We start from the raw sequence: 21805 nt of genomic DNA, 5'->3' as shown, positions 1-21805 counted from the left end.
ATCTAAACAATATTGCTTTGCATCAATCCTTAACTGATATAGCATATATCTCTTGACGTTCAAGTCGATTTTCAAGTTTCTGAAAAACTTGATCTTCACATTGTTGCTATATTTGTTGTTTTCCAGCTTGTTGTAACACTTCATGTTGCATTTTCTACTTTTTAGGCTACTGCCATACAATTTCTTGTTGCAAATGTGAACAACCATCTTGCAAGTAAAGGATTTGAACACTTCCTGATGGAGAAAACCGCAATATACTTTTGAAAATTTCATCTAACTCATCCAATATCCTCGTAGTCATACTCAAAAACCAATTAATATGATCCATATCAACCATTCCTCTGCAGCATCAACTGCATAGATATCAACTACTGTAGGTACTTGCATGATTCTACTCACTTCAACCTCATCTCCAAATTGATTAGAATACTCAAAAACTTCAAAAATATCAGACTGAACTGAGACATCAACATGATCATTCACATCTACATTATTCACTATAGATTGAGATGCTTCCATATCCCGATTTGGAGATTTTCCTTGTTGATTAGGATAAAGTTGCATAGATCCAAAATTCTGAAATAATTTATCCAATTCAGTCCCTAAACTTCCCTGAAATTCAAACAACTCCTACTCAACCAAAAAGTCTTCAGGATATGTCCTGAATCATCATAAATTGTAGACAGAGCAATTTGTTGTGAAGGAACTTCATTTTCAGCCATTTTGGGCTGCTCTTGATACCTCTAAATCATGATATCCACATCCATTCCAAACATTGGTACTATGGATCAATTTCCCTGAAGAAAAAAAATCCTTACTCATTATAATAGGCTTGCCTTCTTCCTGCTCATTTAGGTTAACCTTCCAAACTTCATCTTCAACTACTCTTAAATATCCTCTCATAATGTGCTCATACCTTTACTCAACTTAAAGAATAGCCTTCTGTCCTTTCTCCTCCTACATATCAGAGTGATCCATCTACTTAGAATCTGTAGAATGTTGATTTTCAAGTTTCATATTGAGTTTATTTTTAGGAAAACCTGTTCTGGAGTCCTAAATTAATTTATTATGCTCATTGCCTAACCTATCCCGAAATTCAAGCTGCTCCTGATCTTCAAGAAAACTGCTTGACTGTTGTTCCTGATCTGCAGGAAAACTGCATGACTGCTATCCTAATAGGTTTTGGACTACAAAATGAACAGTTTGCTGTTCCAAAATTGCATTTCCTTCAATTATTGGGAAACCCTTATTCTCTTAAATGATGCCCTCAACATCTCTCTCCAAGATAGGGACTATAGAAAAAAAAATTGCATGCATAATTCTTCCTCATCTTCTTCCACTTCATTAATCATATTAACTGTTTGTGCATACAAATCCTCAAGAATAACATATTGACTCAGAATACAGGAATAAGTCAACTGAGGATGCAAGTTAGCAATTTCATTATCTTTCAGCAAAACAACTTTCTCAAGAGCATCAATAGAACAATGAGAAACTTGCAAATCCATTGCATTCTTGACATGAGAAACCTCATGTTGAAGCAATGCTTTCTCTTCTTAAAGTTAATTAATAACAGAAAAAGCTTCAATTGCTACAATTTCAGTTGCATCCCTCTCCTTTTCCAACTCACAAGAGAGACATTGAATCATCTCAATTGAAGATTGATTCATAAAGCATAACTCATTTAGATCATCATGGAGACCACACAAACCGAGTGATCTCTGCAATTCCTGAATTTCAACCTACTTTTGTAAACCTGGACATTGCTAAAAATTGTTCATTTGCTACCCGAAAACTTATTGAAAGCTGATCACTTGTTGTCCTGAAAACTGCTCGTATAGGCAATTAACTTGAGAGTTTACAGTAGTAGTAACTTGTTGAATTTCTTCAAGTTGAAGAGTGATATGACCTGGAATAGTATTCATCATGCTAGGAATATATGTATCTTGCAAAAATACATCTTGAAATGATGGATTTTGTACTACATGTAGTGGCATTTCAAGTACTTGTAAAGCCTCTTCAATGAAATCTGACTCCTTGACTGCATAATCTTCCTCAAAACCAATAAGAGGACCAAGAAAATCAGCCACAATAGCATCCTCATTGAGAAAAACATTAGCTTCATGCTTGTCATCCATGACAACAACATTTTCTTGAATATGCAACTAATCTTCTTGATCAGCAAACTGATCAACTTCCTTGATAACTTCATCGGTTATTTCTTCTTCACAGGAAAGCTAATTTGAGATTGATTATGGCAGTATGCAAAAGACCAAAATATGGAAAATACCTTCAAGTTGTCAATGCAAGGTGTGTGATGCTCCACTCTCCCATTGGTAAGCTCTTGTGTTGGGTTTGGGGCACTCGAGGATCCTTAGCTGCTTTGGCTCTTGTCCTCTCTGACTCCCTTAGCCTCAATCTTTGGCAAAACCATAGGTAAAGGATAGCAATCACCATCATCACTTGAACTTGAATCCTGATCCAAAGCCAAAACATCATAATACTACTCCTCAAGCTTCTCAACTACTCTTAACAATCTCTAAGCCTGCTTCAAACTTGAGGAAGACTTAACCTTCTGGCTTGCATGGTCATCATGCCATTCATAAGCATCATCAATTATAGTCTCAAAAGAAGTAAAATTTTCCCATGCTCTATCCAAACTTGAGCTGGAACCATTCTTGGTTGCTAATGCAAACTTCTTATGATTACAATTGAACTGCTGACATAGATCAAACATGCAGAAATATTTACAGGACTTCTCACTTTCACAAGACTCATGGACATATGGACAGCATTTGGAACTATGCCCATGCTCAAAGCAAACTTTACATCTCTTTTCCTTCTTCTTGGATTTACCCATAATGAAGCATATCTATAGTTTGAAAAACAATACTCTTTGCTTTGATCCAACCTCCTTCTACAATGATGGAGTAATACGCAGGGTACTTCTTCAATTCTAGCAGTTTAGACTGCCTGAAATAATCCTTTATAGGTACTTCTTGAAAATTCTTAAAAACACCTTTATTGACCAGACTTCTCAAGTTTATCAAGTTTCCTCCCATCTTTCTTGCAAATCAAGTTATGCCTGTCATTTTTACAACCCTCCAACACTGTTGCACTTCAGGTTATACCTAAAACTCCTACAATTCAAGTAATCAGTCTGAAAATCCCTGTAGTAGTTCAAGTGACTACCTAAAATTCATGCAGTTCAGGTGACTGCTTGCAATTCTTGCAGTTCATGTGACTGCCTAAATTCTTGCAGTTCAGGTAACTGCTTGAAACTCCTTGCAATTTTTGTTATACCCAAAAATTCAAGACATCTTGAGATTTCTCCATTCTTGCACTAGCAAGTCTAAGTCTGAGGACTCTTGAAATATCCATAATGTAGCATACCACTGAATAATCTGCCTCAAATCCACAACATTGAAAACTTTCGAAGAGACTGAATTCTTCAAGAACAAGAACTTCAAGATATCCTCCTTCAAACAATTTGACTGCAATGTATTTCTTATGCAGGGATATCCTAAAACCTGCAACTTGTAGAAGTGCAAAAAAATGGCTAAAATTGCAAAAACACCTTGAATTCATGAAGGATTGCCAAAGTGTTATGGCCTACCAAGACCATAACAGAAAATGCAAGAAACATCAAATTGCCCGAAACAACTATGTTAATGCAAGAAACTTCCTGACATGATTTACAGCCATTCCACACATTTATTCTTTAGGAATACTATGTAAACACGACTTACATATTACATTCATCAACGCAGAACTACTATCCTGAAAACTATCACCTAGTTCTTTATCGTTAGGACCACTCCTGATCAGATAACTTGAAATAGACAGCGTAAATATTCAGGAAATGGGTACACAGTAATAGAACCAGACATAAGCAACCAAAATCTGGCATTGTCCTGAATAACATCACACTCCTGATCACACAGGATATCAAAAGGTACAATTTCCTGAATGTTAGGAAAACTCTTGAATGTCAGGTAAATACTTCATATGAAAGACAAAAGCTACTTTACATATGCTGAACCTTCAAGCCTACATGCACACAAATACTAAGGTATAAAATAGCAAATATATGGTGGAATTCGAGCCCTAATAGGAATGTTTGGTTAAGGTACTATGTAATTAGTTAGGGGATGCTCAAGGTAGGAGATGGGAACTAGATAGCTAGTCAAGGGATGCTTGGTTCATGAACTACCTAGTTAGTCAAGGGGATGGTTGGTTTAGGAACTACCTAGTTGGTCAACAAATTCTTACGTTAGAGCTGGGGAGCTACCTAGTTAGTTAGGGGATGCTTTATCAAAATCTAGTCATGAGATGCATAGGTCATGAACTATGTTTTAGGAACTACCTAGTTAGTCAAGGGATACTTTGTCATAGTAGCTAGTTGAGGGAAGCTTGTTTCAAGAACCTAGTTAGTTAGGGGAGCCCTTACTACATGCAAAACCATCTAGATACCAATCATGGGTAGAATAAGCTAGTCAAAAGCCGATAAATCACTAGCATAAGAATATTTCAAAAGTAGCATTATGCATAATCATGGTAATATAGAAAAATTTGATTTCAAAGTATAGTGAATCATTGATATTAGTAGCTAGTTTGAAGTTGCTAGTTTTTATAGAACACATTTGCTATTTAATATGTACCTAATATATGATATGTGTTGTTTGTTATTTTTTAGAATTGTACACTTTTTTTGCATGTAGTTTTCTCATCTAAAATTTTCATCCTTTTTCTTGCAAAAGTGGAGCTATTTATACAATTTAAAAGAAAATATCAAGAGGTCCTTACACAATAGAGGAGTTTTGAAAAGTTGAAGCTCTATTTTGTGCACAAGTTGAAGGATAGAAATACATGCTTTTGCATTCAATATGTCCAAATTTTCTTCTTGAGAGATGATTTTAGCTAGCTATGTTAGTCAAAAATAGGTTTCCACGTGAAACAATGCCATTGTAGCTGTCAAATTTACAAATTTGTTGAGATTGGTACTTATAGTACACACTCTGAAATTTTGCTCAATGCCACCCAAGCATGGGAGAGCTTGCTTACAAAATCTACCATTCTATCCATATGTGGTGAAGGAAAATTCAAAATGTGTCATAATTAAAATATTTGAAGATGTTGATGTTGGCGTTGACAAGAAGGGAAACTCAAAGAAGAAATAAATTCTTAGCTTTAAGTGATGAGCTACAATCCATTGATGATTGTATAGAATGCACTTGCAAAATTTTATTGTTTATAACTTCACTGCCAACTAATGACAAGTAGATCGGTTCAAATTGTGTGTGTAGACGTTCAATGGGAGGTAGTTGTGTTTATCATAGACTTTGCAAAGAATTACAACTTCCAAGAATAGAATCAGATACAATCAATGCATTGGCACTCCATCCAAGTTAACATTTTGGTTCTCATTATGTACTTTTGGAGGTTTAGTGTAGTTTAAATGACTCTTTATTTTTAAATCTCAAATGATAGGACCCGTGATATACTTTTTGTTCAACATTGTTTTATGTTACATTATGGTTGGCTGATGAATAAAGTCTTGCAATTGAACGAGCATCGAGTCTGGTACGATGGGACCATACCTTAGAAAAGACCATTTTATTTCATACCTAGGTGCAAAGGATTTGATCATGATACATCACTTCTTTGGATATGGGCATGGGAAATGAGAATATAACGGAGCTAGTGTAGTTATGAAAAGTAAACTTAGCCATGAAGAGCTTAAATAAGATAGAGCAAAGCTATAATGGGTTATCGATGTTGTAAGCTTTTAGACACAACACATGAACGTAGGGAAAGATGTTGTGTTTGTTGCCAATAAAGAGCATATGAATAGAGTATCTTGGGAAGTAAAACTTGATAAGGTGAAGAAAACTAAGTAAAAGTTGATGAGGTGGAGAGAACTAAAGCATGGCATTGTAAACCCATTCCAAGGTTGCACTTCTTGCATGTTGTTTGTGGTTATTCAGGTAGCACAAAACCAATAATAAGAAATTTTTCATGTTTTTGTGGTGCATGTATGTGAAGCGAGTGCAGACAATACACAAATAGGTCATATGTTGAAGCATGGATATATCATGTGCTTGAGTTGCCTGTTGGAAGATAATGAGGCTAACTTTGAGGATAATGATAGACGGTTGTATGAAGGACACTATGACATCTGTTTTTATGCTTTAGAGATTAGAGACAAATTTTTAGTTGTTGCAAAGGAGAGAAATGCAGAAGGCCTAGATTTTTATATGTTGAAGTGCATCTCACCAAAGGAGCATATCTCTAATGCAATGATAGAAAACTGGGAAGATGAGATTGTTGCAAATACTTATGTGATCAAAGGGAAATTGGTACAAACAAGTGGATGGTGTCTCTTTTAGTTTGATGAATTGGCATGATGAATCTTTGATATGCACACATTTGGTACATGCCATCAAGTTTCCAATGAAATTGACTGATGCAAGGATGAAGTTCTATAAGATGTCTACTAACATATATGAAGCAATTTATCATAGTATGCCATGTGATGTGTGATTCTTGTTGTCGTGAATAGCACCAACATTGGTACATGATAATGTTGGGTAAAGGCGTTTGTTCCCAATGTACCAAAAACTCTCATTTTCATCAATTGGCCTCTAGTGAAATACAACTTTGCACAAGAGCTCTCATTCTCATTATTCTATACATACAATTGTATTCAGTTGACATGTCTACTTATGGAAAGTCTATGTCACATGAGCCTAGTTTGATAGTTACCACACAAAAAAAAAGTAAATAATACTACATGATACTAAGTACATACAAGAAAATATATAATACAAAGAATGGGCTCAAATCTATGAAAAGATCATGTGTTGTCCATCTCTTTTCTTTCATTTCATGATATCACTAGATATGTAAAACTACAAAACAAAAAAAGGGGATGACTTCCATGTACATATTGATCACTATCCAACTCTTTTTTTTCAATTTCAAATATTCTTTATGCCACCTTTTTATGATGCTAGTGCTCTTCTTCTCCATAAGAATGCAAAAATGGGTGAGACCTTGCATACTTAAATTTGATTGCCAATTGCGCCACCACTGATACACATCCCTTGTCAAGTAGCTTGCAATTTCTTCTTATTTTTAGTCTTCAATATTTTTCACAATATCATAAGTTCCAGGAGGCCGATTATATATACACTCATACTCACTATTATCCACAAGCATTGTGTTTTATCCCAAAATGGTTTTAAGACCTAATTAAACATTGACTTGTTTTTCGATGGTGCTTAAGCTCAAACCTTTCCTCAAGCATAGTCCTCTTCTTCAGAGTACACCTTAACAAATTTTCCCAATAGGTGTGGAATGCATATTTTAGCATGCTCATTGCCCTTTTTTGCCTAAAACATATCCAAAAAAACACAATGAACCTTATGAAGCACAAATTCAAAAAATGTATTGTATCCCTTTTGACAGTGAGCCTTATGCGATGCCTCGATGAGACATTGACCATCTTGAAACTAGGAATTTTTCTGCCATGCCGATGTGCTTTTCTTTTTTTCATATTCGTAAAAGTAAACCATTCAAATATACTATCAAAGTAGGTCTAGTCTCAAAATTATAGTCTCTAGGGTCCTCCCATGGCATGTGCCATATATATTTGATACTCACAACAAAGAGGAAGTCTAGAGGATCCATATCCTCATTGTCCATGTAATCTTTCTCACCATGGCCATCTCCTTGTGCCATGTTGTAATTGATATGCTCAACGGTTGCATTTTGAGACTTTGCTAGGCCATCTTGAGGATCCAACACACCTAGTTTGCATAATGGCTATCCTCATCTTGTGCTTTTGTAATATCCATGTGTTCTTCCCCTCCCCCCCCTCGTGACTCCCCCCCCCCCCCATAGGAACCCCCCCTTTTTAATTTCAAGAAAAAAAAAATTCACCAGTACAAATTTTCTTAAACCCCCCCTCTCTCTCCCCGCCGACAGCATGTCAGGGAGAGAGAGAGGGAGTGGTAGCGCTGGGGGGCATGCAACCCCCCAGGTGTTGAGATATCGAGCTCCACTCGTGATATGCCAGGGTGACCGTTGTGCATTTATGTCACCGACTTGTTAGCTGCAGATGAGGTTGGTACACCACCCATGAATAATAGCTAGATGACAGCTATCCTTATCTACTCTAGTTCATGGCTCAGTTAGTATGCCACCTTTGTTAGTTGAGTTTGGTTTGAGACTCATATATAGGGTTCTTCTATTTCTCTGTACTAGTGTTCTTTTTGGCTTACACACAACTAAGAAGAGGAAAACTGTTTTCAGCCTCCACCTGTGTGTGTATTCCCCCATTATGCAAGTAAGAAAGCTACAAGTGAGACTCCTTCCTTCTTTCCCACAATCTTGACATGGTATCAGAGCCTGGTTCGTGGTAAGGAGCTCAAGAAAGCAAACCAAGTTTGCGGTGTTCTTGTAAGAGAACCAGTGTTGCTTTCATTTTTCGAGTTTGGGAGCAAGTCTCTGTAGGTAGCACAGCTAGAAAGTGCAAGAGTGCATTGTCTCAGATTGAGACGCCCTTTGTGGTGTAGCAAGAGGGCAATACATGCTGCGGGAATAGCCTAAGCCCTCGGTTGCCCTATTTTTTTTATTCGAGGCCATTTCGGGGCCTATTTTGGAGGTGGAAGTTTTCCACACGCACTCAGGAAAAGGCCCTGTTTTTTGCTATACGACCACTGTTCTACAGGTCGGTGAAAAGTTAACGTAGAAATTGCATCGTATGCCTATGCACAGAGACATTGGGAGTTACAGAATCATCCTTGTTGCCTGTTGATGCAAAGTCGTCACTAGGAAGTGTCTGTGTGGTCAAATACCACTTTCTTCAGTTTTTCAGATTTGCCCTTGTGAGGCTAAAGCTGTGTTTTTTTGCAGTGACAGAATTCTTTGCAATGTTCTGTAATGGCGTCTGATTCTCTTTCACAGATTGTCACTGAAAAGCTTGACAAGAACAACTTCCAAGCATGGAAGTTTAGAATGACGAATTTCCTTATGGGAAAAGGATATTGGGAATTCGTTGCAGGAAATAAAGAAGAGCCGATTCTTCCTGATGTTCCCAATCAACAGCAAATGCAGGCATTTAAAGGATGGCATGAGAGAGCTAGAAAAGTTATGTACTAGCTGTCTATCAGTATTTCAGACTCTATGATTGTGCATATTCAAGATGCAAGTACGCCAAAGGAGGCATGGGATACTTTGTCAAAAATTTATAGCACAAATACGCAAGCTAGGAAAATACAGCTCAAGCAAGAGTTGCACAATGTGCAAAGAGAAAGTATGAGCATCAATGACTACCACATGAAGGTGAAGAAGATTGCAGATGCACTTGCTTCCATTGGGTCGCCAATGGAAGATGATGATTTAGTTTATGTGACCTTGAATGGTCTAGGAAAGGATTATGCACAGTTTCGAACATCCATTTCCACCCGTGAAAGATTTCCTGATTTTGAGGAGTTGATTGCTCTTCTAATTTCTGAGGAGCAGAGAAATGGTGGTACATCTTCTTCAGGAGGAACTTCAAAAAAAGCTGTCTTCTACTCAAATGCTGGAAGAGGTAGAGGCAGAGGTAGAGGAGCCCGATCTGGAGGCCGTGGTAGAAATCAGAATATGCAGCAAACTCAAGAAAACCAGTCCTATGGAGGAGGATGTGGTAACTCTAGAGGCAGGGGAAGCCAAAGAGATCGTGGTGGATGGCAAAGAGGCCAAAATTCAAACAACAATGTTGAATGCTACTATTGTGGTAAAATGGTCATATGGCTAGACTGCTATAAAAAGCAGAATGACATCATGAATGGAAATTTGCAACAAGGGAATTATGCATCATCTAGTAGACAGGGTGATGACAGAAATGAGCATTTGTTTATGGTGCAGCACATGACCAATTCTGTGAGTAGTGCAGAAGAAAGCAACGATGTGTGGTATGTTGACTCAGGTGCATCAAACCACATGACAGGTCATGCAGAATGGATGCAAGATGCAAGGAAAATGGAAAAACAAGGATTTGTGGAGATTGATGATGATACATACTGCACATCCTATCGTGCAGATTGGAAAAATTCCTTTGTATATGCAGGATGGGAAAAAGAAATACCTCTCGGATGTATTTCATGTCCCGAATATCACCAAGAACCTAGTTTCTATTGGTCAAATGGTTGAGCAGGGCTTGCATGCCAAATTTAATCCTCATGGATGCTTTGTTGAGGATATGAAAAATAAAGGTCGCTTGATAGCAAAAGGAAATAAGAAGGGCAGAATTTACGTTGGATGCAGACATGCCTGAATTGAGTGCGGCAATGTTTGCACATGGGACCGGTGTAGTTGCAGATATTGATATCTGGCATCAACGCATTGGTCATGTTAATGTACAACGACTTAAATCAATGCAAGCCCAAAATATTGTTGCAAGATTGCCTAAATTCAAGGTTGCAAAAATGCATAAGGTATGTGAAGTCTGTCAATTTGGAAAACAGGCAAGGAAACCATTTCCTAGACATGTTCAAGAGAGTAAGAAGCCATTGGAATTAATCCACTCTTATATGTGGACTACTAAAGCTGCATCTATTGGAGGCTATCATTATTTTGTCACTTTTATTGATGACTATAGCAGAAAAGTTTGGGTGTATTTTATGAAAAAGAAAAGTGAAGTTTTTGGGCATTTCAAAACTCTTAAAGCTATGGTTGAAAAAGAAACAGGCCTGCAAATAAAATGCCTAAGGTCAGATGGAGGGGGAGAGTATCTCTCAAATGAGTTTGCAAGGTTCTTGCAAAGCATGGCATAAAGCAATAATATTCATGTAGTCATAACCCACAGCAAAATGGAATTGCAGAAAGAAAAAACAGGGATATTGGAGAGGTATCTCGTGCCATGCTCAATGAAAAAGACAGGCCAGATTTTTACTGGGCTGAGGCAGTTGCTACAGTAGTCTACATAATGAACAGGACTCCCACTGCAACAATACATGGCATGACTCCAAAGGAGAGGTATACTGGTAGGAAACCAGATATTTCTCATTTGAAAATTTTTTGTTGCATTACCTATGTTCATGTGCCAGACGAGTTGAGATCCAAGTTGGATCCAAAAGCTGAGAAGTGCATCTTTATTGGTTACTCTCTGCAGCACAGAAAGGGTATAGATGCTATAACCCTTCTACTCGTAAGTTTACAGTGAGCAGAGATGTTTTTGATGAGATGAGTAGCTGGTATAAACTAGTAAATGTGATTGATAATGTAGATGCACAAAATGGTAATGCTGCACAGAATTCACAGCAGCAGTCACAAGATATTAGTGGACCTGGAGTGTCCTCTAGCAGTGGTTCACATTCTTCACCATGGACAGGCAGATTGAGATCAGGAGAATCTCCTCAAAGCAATGCAGATAGCGGTATGCAGGTATCACGAAAAGGAAAAGAGAAGGTAGATCAGCCCATGTTTGATGTGAATGCAGGTCACTCTTATGTGGATGGTGAATCCAGTGGCTCAGAACAGAGCATTGATGATGAGTTGGGTATTCCTTCTATTGTTATACCTGGAGTAAGGAAGACCAGGGTTGTTTTGAGAGCATCTAGAAGTGAGCCTACTTTGCGCAGGTCTACCAAAGCTAGGTATCCTATGGATAGGCTGAAATATGATGGATTTACAGTCATTCACTATGCTTATATAGTCAAAGTGATACAGGAACCAAAACCCACTTCTTTTGAGCAAGCCATGGGAAAAGAAAAATGGGAGAAAGCCATGGATGAAGAAATTGATGCCTTGGAAGCAAATGCTACATGGGAATTGGTACCTTTGCCTAAAGATAAGAATGCAATTGGTTGTAAGTGGATTTATAAGGTGAAGCACAATGTAGATGGTTCTATGAACAGATACAAGGCAAGATTAGTAGTCAAGGGGTATGCACAAACATATGGCATTGATTATGAAGAAACATTCAATCCGATTGCAAGGATGGCAACCGTAAGAGCAGTCATTGCTATGGCTGCATCAAAGGGATGGTCTTTACATCAGATGGATGTAAAGAATGCCTTCTTGCATGGTGATTTGCAAGAAGAGGTCTATATGGAACAGCCACCAAGTTATGTGCATGTTGTTTATCATGAGTTTGTTTGCAGGTTGAAGAAAGCCTTGTATGGCTTGAAGCAAGCACCTAGAGCATGGTCTGACAAGATAGGACAGTATCTTGTCAATATTGGCTTTCAAATTTCCAAGGTAGATTTCTCACTTTATGTGAGAAAAACAGAGAAATGTATCATGCTGCTTGTCATTTATGTTGATGATTTGATTATCACAGGTGATAGTAATGAAGATATCCTTCATGTGAAAATGCTATTGAAGTAGAAGTTTGAGATGAAGGATTTGGGAGAGCTGCGTTATTTCTTGGGCATTGAGGTGATTAGATCACCAAGTGGGATACGGCTCTTGCAGAGGCCGTATGGATTGGACATGCTATCCAAATATGGGATGACAGGCTATAAGCCTATTTCAGTTTCTTTGAAGCAGAATGTGAAGCTGAGCGCAGATGCAAGTGAGCTTCTGGAAGACCCTACTATGTACAGACGCATAGTAGGAAGTTTGATTTATATGACTATTACCAGGCCAGATTTGAGCCATGTTGTTGGATTGGTAAGTCAGTTTATGCAGGCTCCAAGGAAACCGCATTTGGATGCGGCTAGATGCATACTCAGGTATGTGAAGTCCACATTGCAATATGGACTATTTTATGAGACTGGGGTTCAGATACAGTTGCATGGATACACTGATGCTGATTGGGCTGGTAGTATTTTCAATAGATGATCTACCAGTGGATATGTGTTCTCTTTTGGGAGTGCTGCAGTCACTTGGAGCAACAAGAAACAGCCTACAGTTGCCTTGTCAAGCATAGAGACTGAGTACAGGGGTGCAGCAATGGCTCCATGTGAGATAGCTTGGTTGCATAAGCTACTTTATGATATGCATCAGCCTCTACAGATGGGCCAATTGTCATTTATTGTGACAACATGAGAAGTATACACTTGGCAAATAACCCAGTCTATCATGCTAGAACAAAACACATTGAGATGCATTATCACTATGTGCGGGAGAGGGTTTTACTAGGTCTTATTAATCTAGTTTATGTCAGCACAGAGGATCAGGTAGCTGACATATTCATGAAGGCATTGGGCACAAAGAAGCTATGCAAGTTCAAAGACCTGCTTGATGTCACCGACTTGTTAGCTGCAGATGAGGTTGGTACACCACCCATGAATAATAGCTAGATGACAGCTATCCTTATCTACTCTAGTTCGTGGCTCAGTTAGTATGCCACCTTGTTGAGATGACAAGCTCAACCCATGCGGACATTGATGATGGACCGCCTGGTTAGATGGATCCACACGTCTACACTTAGCACGTCGGTGGTCATTATGACTCACACATGGCCACTAACTTATTACTTATTATATTCAAGTTGTTATACCTATTTACAGCTAGCATAGTTATAGCGCATGTCGACTAGTGTAGTCAGTTATGCATTGTTTGACTTAGTAGACCACTTTCCTTTATGTTGTATCTTATCTATGTTCATGTGCCAAATGAGTTGCAAAAGAAACTGGATCCAAAGGCTAAAAAGTGTGGCTTTATTGGATACTCTTTAGAGCAGAAAGGGTATCGCTAACCCTGTCACATGTAAGTTCAGAGTGAGCAGGGATGTCATCTTTGATGAAATAAGCAGTTGGTATGCATCTAGTGGTGATGCATTGGATGATGATGATGATCATGACACTCATGTGCAGGCTGAAAAGCAAGAATCACGGACTCTTAGTGGACCAGAGACATCATCTGGTAGTCCTTGGTCTGGGAGACTAAGGAGTACCTCTACATCTTCAGGTGCATCTAGTAGCACTACAGGTAAAGACAAAGGAAAGAATAAAGTGTCAGACGGCATTGATCCAGTTCTTGATGGAGACTCCAGTGGCTCAGAGAGCTTAGATGATGAGCTTAGTATTCCTTCTGTGAAGACACCAGGTATTCAGAGAGCTCATAATAGTGTAAAGGCTCCATTGAGTGATCCGGTGGTACGTAGATCTAGCAGGTCAGATACCCAGTTAAAAGATTTGGTTTTGAAGGTTATGCAGCTCACCATAATGCTTATATGGTGAAACTAGTTGAGGATGTTGAGCCCACTTGTTTTGAGGATGTTGTTGGTCATACTCATTGGGATGCAGCAATGGATGAGGAGATGGTTGTATTAGAGGCCAATAAGACTTGGGATCTAATATCATTGCCGAAGGGCAAGAAAGCTATTGGATGTAAGTGGGTTTATAAGATTAAGCACAATGCAGATGGTTCTATTAGTAGGTACAAAGCTAGGCTAGTTGCAAAATGCTATGCCCAGACATATGGCATAGATTATGATGAAACCTTCAGTCCAGTTGCTAGGATGGCAACTGTCAGATGTGTGATTGCCTTGGTAGCAGCCAAAGGTTGGAGGTTGCAGCAAATGGATGTGAAGAATGCCTTCTTGCATGGTGATTTGCAGGAAGAAGTGTATATGGATCAGCCAGTAGGTTATGAAGATTTAGAGCATCCCACGTATGTGTGCAGGTTGAAGAAGGCGCTCTATGGGCTCAAGCAAGCACCTAGAGCATGGTCTGACAAGATCAGAGAGTATCTTGTCAATATTGGCTTTTATATTTCTGATGTTGATCACTCACTTTATGTGGGAAAGGGAGATGCAGGTTTGGTCATCATAGTCATCTATGTGGATGACTTGATTATTACAGGTAATAGTGATAGTGGGATTGCTAAAGTCAAGGATTTTTTGAAGAAGAAGTTTGAGATGAAGGATTTAGGTGAGCTAAGATACTTCCTTGGCATTGAGGTGATCAGATGTGATGATGGTATATGGTAGTCCCAAAGATAGTATGGCTTGGATATATTGTCCAAGTATGGCATGACAGCATCCAAACCACTTTCAGTTTCGTTGGAGCAGAATGTAAAGTTGAGTACTGATGTTGGGGATGAGATAGAAGACCCTACTATGTTCAGGAGGATAGTGGGGAGTTTGATCTAGATGACCATTACAAGGCCAGACTTGAGCTACGATGTTGGTCTTGTGAGTCAGTTTATGCAAGTACCTAGAAAGCCACATTTGGATCCAGTCAGAGGCATATTGAGATATGTGAAGTCCACATTACATTATGGACTTTTCTATGAGGCAGGTACAAATGTACAGGTGTTTGGATACACAGATGCAGATTGGGCTAGTAGTATGTCTGATAGAAGATCTACCAGCAGATACATGTTCTCTCTTGGTAGTGCAGCAGTTGCTTGGAGCAGCAAAAAGCAATCTACAGTTGCTTTGTCGAGTACAGAGGCTGAGTATAGAGGTGCTGCTGTTGCAGCATGTGAGGTAGTATGGCTATAAAAGTTAATGGCTGATTTGGATGTGCAGATGGAAGGTCCAGTTGTCATTTATTGTGACAACATGAGCAGTATACAGTTGGCTAGGAACCCTGTGTTCCATGCCAGGACAAAACATATTGAGGTACACTATCACTTTGTGAGAGAGAAGGTACTAGCAGGTGAGATTGGCTTGGTGTATGTCAGCACACAGGATCAAATAGCTGACATCTTCACGAAGGCATTGGGTACAGAGAAGCTTCAAAAGTTTCGAAGCTTACTTGGAGTCGCAGAGATGCAGTTGAGCTTGAGGGGGAGTGTTGAGATTACAAGCTCAACCCATGCGGACATTGATGATGGACCGCCTGGTTAGATGGGTTCACACGTCTACACTTAGCATGTCGATGGTCATTATGACTCACACATGGCCACTGACTCATTACTTATTATATTCAGGTTGTTACACCTATTTACAGCTAGCATAGTTATAGCACCAATCGACTAGTGTAGTCGATTATGCATTGTTTGACTTAGTAGGCCACTTTCCTTTATATTGTGTCTTATCTATACTTTGTGTACATTGTTAAGTGTGTGGAAGAAGAAGAAGAAATCAGCAAGAAAACGTTTTGGCCTCCATCTCTCTTCTTGTCTCTTGAGTGAGCTTCTCCTTGTGCATTTTGTGTGTGTTCGGCGCAGCATCTTGAGCAACTCCCCCCACCACGCGATTCTTGACACACCTTAGTTAGTTGAGTTTGGTTTGAGACTCATATATAGGGTTCTTCTATTTCTCTGTACGAGTGTTCTTTTTTGCTTACACACAACTAAGAAGAGGAAAACTGTTTTCAGTCTCCACCTGTGTGTGTATTCCCCCATTGTGCAAGTAAGAAAGCTACAAGTAAGACTCATTCCTTCTCTCCGACAATCTTGACACCAGGTGGGAGGGGTGGCCATGCCACCCACCTCCTCCCCCCTCCTATATAAGGGGAGGCCCCTCCCCTCCCTCGGGTACTCAGAGAGCAAGCTTTCCCCCATCCCCGTCCAACCTCAGTACCCCGCGGCTTCTCCCAGTCCCAACTCATACTACAGCTCGATACACTCCCTCCACAAGCGATAGCTCCCCCCCATCCTTGCTGGTATGGTAGCTGCACCTCCCCTTGGGCCGTCCGCTGGAGTTCTCTCCCCCCCTGGGGCTCTCCTCCGTAGCCACCCCACCACCTGATCATCAGATGCTGCACCACCCCCCTGGGGGCCTTCGATGGAAGTTTCCCCCCTGCGACCTGCTACAACGGCAGCCTTGGACCGACGTGCTAGCCAACTGTGCCACCACCCAGGATGACGACTCAGCCCACTCCCCCCCCCCCCCCGTGATAGCTCGCAGCGACACCCTCCTCTTCTGTGATCTGCACACCTGACGTGTGAGGGAGAAAAAGTAGGTGAGGAAGTGGGAAGAGAAAGAAGGAGGGAGAGAGAGAAGAGGAGGAAGAGGGAAAGAAGGAGAAGAAGTGAAGAGAAAGGAGGGAGAGAGAGAAGAGGAGGAAGAGGGAGAGAAGAAGAGGGAGGGAAGGAGAAGGAGAGAAGAAGAAGGAGTGAGGAGAGGGAAGAAGGAGGAGTGGGAAGAGAAAGGAGGGAGAGAGAGAAGGAGAAGGAGGAGAGAAGGAGTGAGGAGAGAGAAGAAGAGGGAGGGAAGGAGAAGGAGAGGAGTGAGGAGTGGGAAGAAGGAGGAGTGGGAAGAGAAAGGAGGGAGAGAGAGAAGAGAAGAAGGAGAGAAGAAGGAGTGAGGAGAGAGAAGAAGAGGGAGAGAAGGAGAAGGAGAGAAGAAGGAGTGAGAAGAGGGAAGAAGGAGGAGTGGGAAGAGAAAGGAGGGAGAGAGAGAAGGAGAAGGAGGAGAGAAGGAGTGAGGAGAGAGAAGAAGAGGGAGGGAAGGAGAAGGAGAGAAGGAGTGAGGAGAGGGAAGAAGGAGGAGTGGGAAGAGAAAGGAGGGAGAGAGAGAAGAGAATGAGAAGGAGAGAAGAAGGAGTGAGGAGAGAGAAGAAGAGGGAGAGAAGGAGGAGAGAAGAAGGAGTGAGGAGAGGGAAGAAGGAGGAGTGGGAAGAGAAAGAAGGATGGAGAGAGAGAAGAGAATGAGAAGGAGAGAAGGAGTGAGGAGAGAGAAGAGGGAGGGAAGGAGTAGGAGAGAAGGAGTGAGGAGAGAGAAGGAGGAGGAGTGGGAGAGAGAAGAGAAGAAGAGGGAGAGAAGGAGGAGGGAAGAGAAGAAGAGAGAAAGAAGTAGAAGAGAAGAAGAGAAGAAGAAGAGAAGAAGAAGAAGAGAAAGAGAGGGAAGGGGAAGAAGGAGAAAAGAGAGGAAAGGGAAAGAAGGAGAAAATAAGTGGGAGAGGGAGAGGAGAAGAAGAGAAGGAGAGAGAGAGAGTAGGAGAATAAGAGAAAAGAAGAAAAAGAGAAGGAGAGAGAGAGAGAGAGAGTAGGAGAATAAGAGAAAAGAAGAAGAAGTGGAGGAGAGAGAGAAAGACTAGGAGGATAAGAGAAAAGAAGAGGGAGAGAGAGAGAGAGAAAGAAGGAGAGGGAGTGAGGGTTGGTGAGTAACTTCAAGGAGCCACACCCAAACCACGCCCCCTCGGCGAAGGACCCCATCCAGCGATCTTTCGTATCCGAACCTGTCATCCCGAAATCGATTAAAGTCCGGGGACTGTCCAATCTCCGCGAGGCGAATGGCTCCCAAGAAGAAAGTCGCGGGAAGCGTAGGTGCCAAAGCTACCATTAATGCTAGAGAGGCGAGCAGAGCAACCAACGCAACAAACACGAATCAAGCCCAGGTTCTAAGCTTTAAAATTAATTAGATATTATTTCTCATGGAAGAGATGAAAGGGTTGATGATGTGCATGGAACAAGAATAAGTCTTAGGGTTCTGTTTACTCCAAGTACTAAGTTACATGCGCGAAATGCTAGAGTTTTGGAATTCGCATAAGATTATATACATGAAATGATAGCTTTTACACACATGAAATGATAAGGTTATCACCTTACTTCACATAAAATGATAGCTTTTTAACCAGTTTAGTGCATGAATAGTCATTTAAAATTCACGTTTCTCAATCATGGTTAAAAGAAATACATGAAATGTTAGTTTCTGTTCATGAGATACACTTGCACCGTTGGACAAAACCCTAGACTTTCATATATGCAAGTCACATGTGATCCGGTGCATTAGAAATAAGTATACTCATTGCCAGGAATGAAGAGAGATAAAGGACATTTAGGAGGTACAACTATACTAAACGCACCATGTGCATGATGGATAAGGTTAGTTGAGTTTGCCTACAATGCTTCTTACTAACAAAGTATTCAGATGACCCCTTTTCAAGCATTGTATGGGCACGATTGTCGTACCTCTCTAAGCTTCTCGGATTCAACTTTGAGGGTAGAAGCTTCAAGACAAATGTTGGAAGACGTGGATGACCAAATCAAATCAATAAGACAAGACATCCAAGCCGCCAAGGATAGATAGAAGGCTTACGCGGACTTGAAATGGCAAGACAGATCCTTCGTTGAAGGTGATATGGTCTTCATCCGCGTACGCCCTAATAAGAGCTCACTGTCCTTGGGAGAGTACAAGAAGCTAAGTCCAAGGTATTGTGGACCTTATAAGATCACTAAGTGCCTAGGACCTAATGCTTACAGACTACAGCTGCCCGCAACCCTAAAGGTTCATAATGTATTCCACATTAGCCTATTGAAAAAGTATCTACGTAATCCGAATCATGTACTTGATTATCAGAATATTGTAATGCCTGGCCAAGGAGTCCTTGAGCTACGGCCTGAGAGAGTCCTAGATGTCAGGGAGAGGCATTTAAGGTCAAGGACCTTGAGAGAATACCTCATTCAGTGGAAAGATTATCCCGAAGAGGATGCCACCTGGGTGGATGAAGATACTCTCAACCAACAGTACCCCCAGGTCCTTTCGAGATGAGGACATCTCGATTCCTCTAAGGGGGAGAGGATGTAATATCCCTATGTTCTTCCCCTCCCCCACCCCGTGACTCCCCCCCCCCATAGGAACCCCCCTTTTTAATTTCAAGGAAAAAAAAAATCACCAGTACAAATTTTTTTAAACCCCCCTCTCTCTCCTCTCCAACAGCATGTCAGGGAGAGAGAGAGAGGGAGTGGTAGTGCTGGGGGCATGCATCCCCCCAGGTGGGAGGGGTGGGCATACCACCCACCTCCTCCCCCCTCCTATATAAGGGGAGGCCCCTCCCCTCCCTCACGTACTCAGAGAGCAAGCTTTCCCCCGTCCGACCTCAGTACCCCGCAGGCTTCTCCCAGTCCCAGCTCATACTGCGGCTCGATGCGCTCCCTCCACAAGTGATAGCTCCCCCCCGTCCTCTTCGCCGGTATGGCAGCTGTGCCCCCCCTGGGCCTTCCGTTGGAGTTCTCTATCCCCCTGGCCTTCCACTGGAGTTCTCTCCCCTCCCTTGGGCTTTCGACCGTAGCCACCCCACCAACTGATCATTAGACGCTACACCACCTCCCTAGGGGCCTTTTGATCGAAGTTTCCCCCCTGTGACCTACTGCAATGGCAGCCTTGGACTAACATGCTAGCCAACTGCGCTGCCACCCAGGCTGACGACTCAACCCCCCCCCCCCCCCCCCCCCGTGATAGCTGGCAGTGACACCCTCCTTTGCCGTGATCTGCGCGCCTAATGTGTGAGGGAGAAAAAGTAGGTGAGGAAGTGTGAAGAGAAAGAAGGAGGGAGAGAGAGAAGAGGAGGAAGAGGGAAAGAAGGAGAAGGAGTGAAGAGAAAGAAGAGGAGAGAGAAGAAGAGGGAGGGAAGGAGTAGGAGAGAACAAGGAGTGAGGAGAGAGAAGAAGAGGGAGGGAAGGAGTAGGAGAGAGGAGAGAGAAGAAGGAGTGCGAGAGAGAAGAGAAGAAGAGGGAGAGAAGGAGGAGGGAAGAGAAGGAGAGAGAGAGAAATAGAAGGAGAGAAGAAGAGAAGAAGAAGAGAAAGAGAGGGAAGGGGAAGAAGGAGAAAAGAGAGGAAAGGGGAAGAAGGATAAAAGAAGTGGGAGAGGGAGAGGGAGAGGAGAAGGAGAGAAGGAGAGAGAGAGAGAGAGAGAGAGAGAGAGAGAGAGAGAGAGAGAGAGAGTAGGAGAATAAGAGAAAAGAAGAAGAAGAGAAGGAGAGAGTGAGAATGAGAATAGGAGAATAAGAGATTTAAAGAAGAAGAAGCGGACGAGAGAGAGAAAGAGTAGGAGGATAAGAGAAAAGAAGAGGAAGAGAGAGAGAGAGAGGAACAAGAAGAGGGAGTGAGGGTTGGTGACTCACTTCAAGGAGCCACACCCAAACCACCCCCTCGGCGAAGGACCCCATCCAGTGATCTTTCCTATCCGAACCTGTCATCCCAAAATCGGTTAAAGTCCGAACTGTCCAATCTCCACGAGGCGAATGGCTCCCGTAGGTGCCAAAGCTACCGATAATGCTGGAGAGGCGAGCGGAGTGACCAATGCAACAAACACGAATCAAGCCCAGGTTCTAAGCTTTAAAATTTATTAGGTATTATCTCTCATGGAAGAGATGAAAGGGTTGGTGACATGCATGGAACAAGAACGAGTCTTAGGGTTCTGTTTACTCTAAATACTAAGTTGCATGCACGAAATGGTAGAGTTTGGAATTTGCATAAGATTATATGCATGACATGATAGCTTTTACACACATGAAATGATAAGGTTATCGCCTTACTTCACATAAAATGATAGCTTTTTAACCAGTTCAGTGCATGAATAGTCATTTAAAATTCATGTTTCACAATCATGGTTAAAAGAAACACATGAAATGTTAGTTTCTGTTCATGAGATACACTTGCAATGTTGGACAAAACCCTAGACTTTCATATACGCAAGTCACATGTGATCCGGTGCATTAGAAATAAGTATTGTTCCCAGGAATGAAGAGAGATAAAGGACATTTAGGAGGTACAACTATAGTAAACGCACCATGTGCATGATGGATAAGGTTGAATGGAAAATCCTGCATAGAACCGCACTAAGAGAATTGGAAGGATCGCATGCATCTAGACTGCATCTTGAAAGTCTAAATGAAGAATCATGTGTTTCCAAGTGTGTTAACTGAGCTGGGTTGGAACTAGAAGATTAAAAGACCCTTGGTTGGATTGTGAATAAGGCATGTCCATTGCCTTGACTAACCAACTAATGCTTGAGTTAGGGATTAAGACACCCTAAGGTAAACCCCAAGGGAAAAGGGCAAGTCAAAAATTAAGTTAACTTACCAAGATCATTTGCTTGCGTAATCTTATTTGAGATTATTGGGATCTCTCCAAGTCGTGAAAAGTCCCAAGATCGGATGCTGGGAGCATTCGGGAAAAAAGGAGTCACAC

The sequence above is a fragment of the Lygodium microphyllum genome, chromosome 1 (assembly GCF_053477565.2).
Source record: "Lygodium microphyllum isolate KBCC chromosome 1, Lygodium_microphyllum_v1.1.10, whole genome shotgun sequence".
NCBI classification, from domain to species: Eukaryota; Viridiplantae; Streptophyta; class Polypodiopsida; order Schizaeales; family Lygodiaceae; genus Lygodium; species Lygodium microphyllum.
This window is presented reverse-complemented; position numbering follows the sequence as displayed.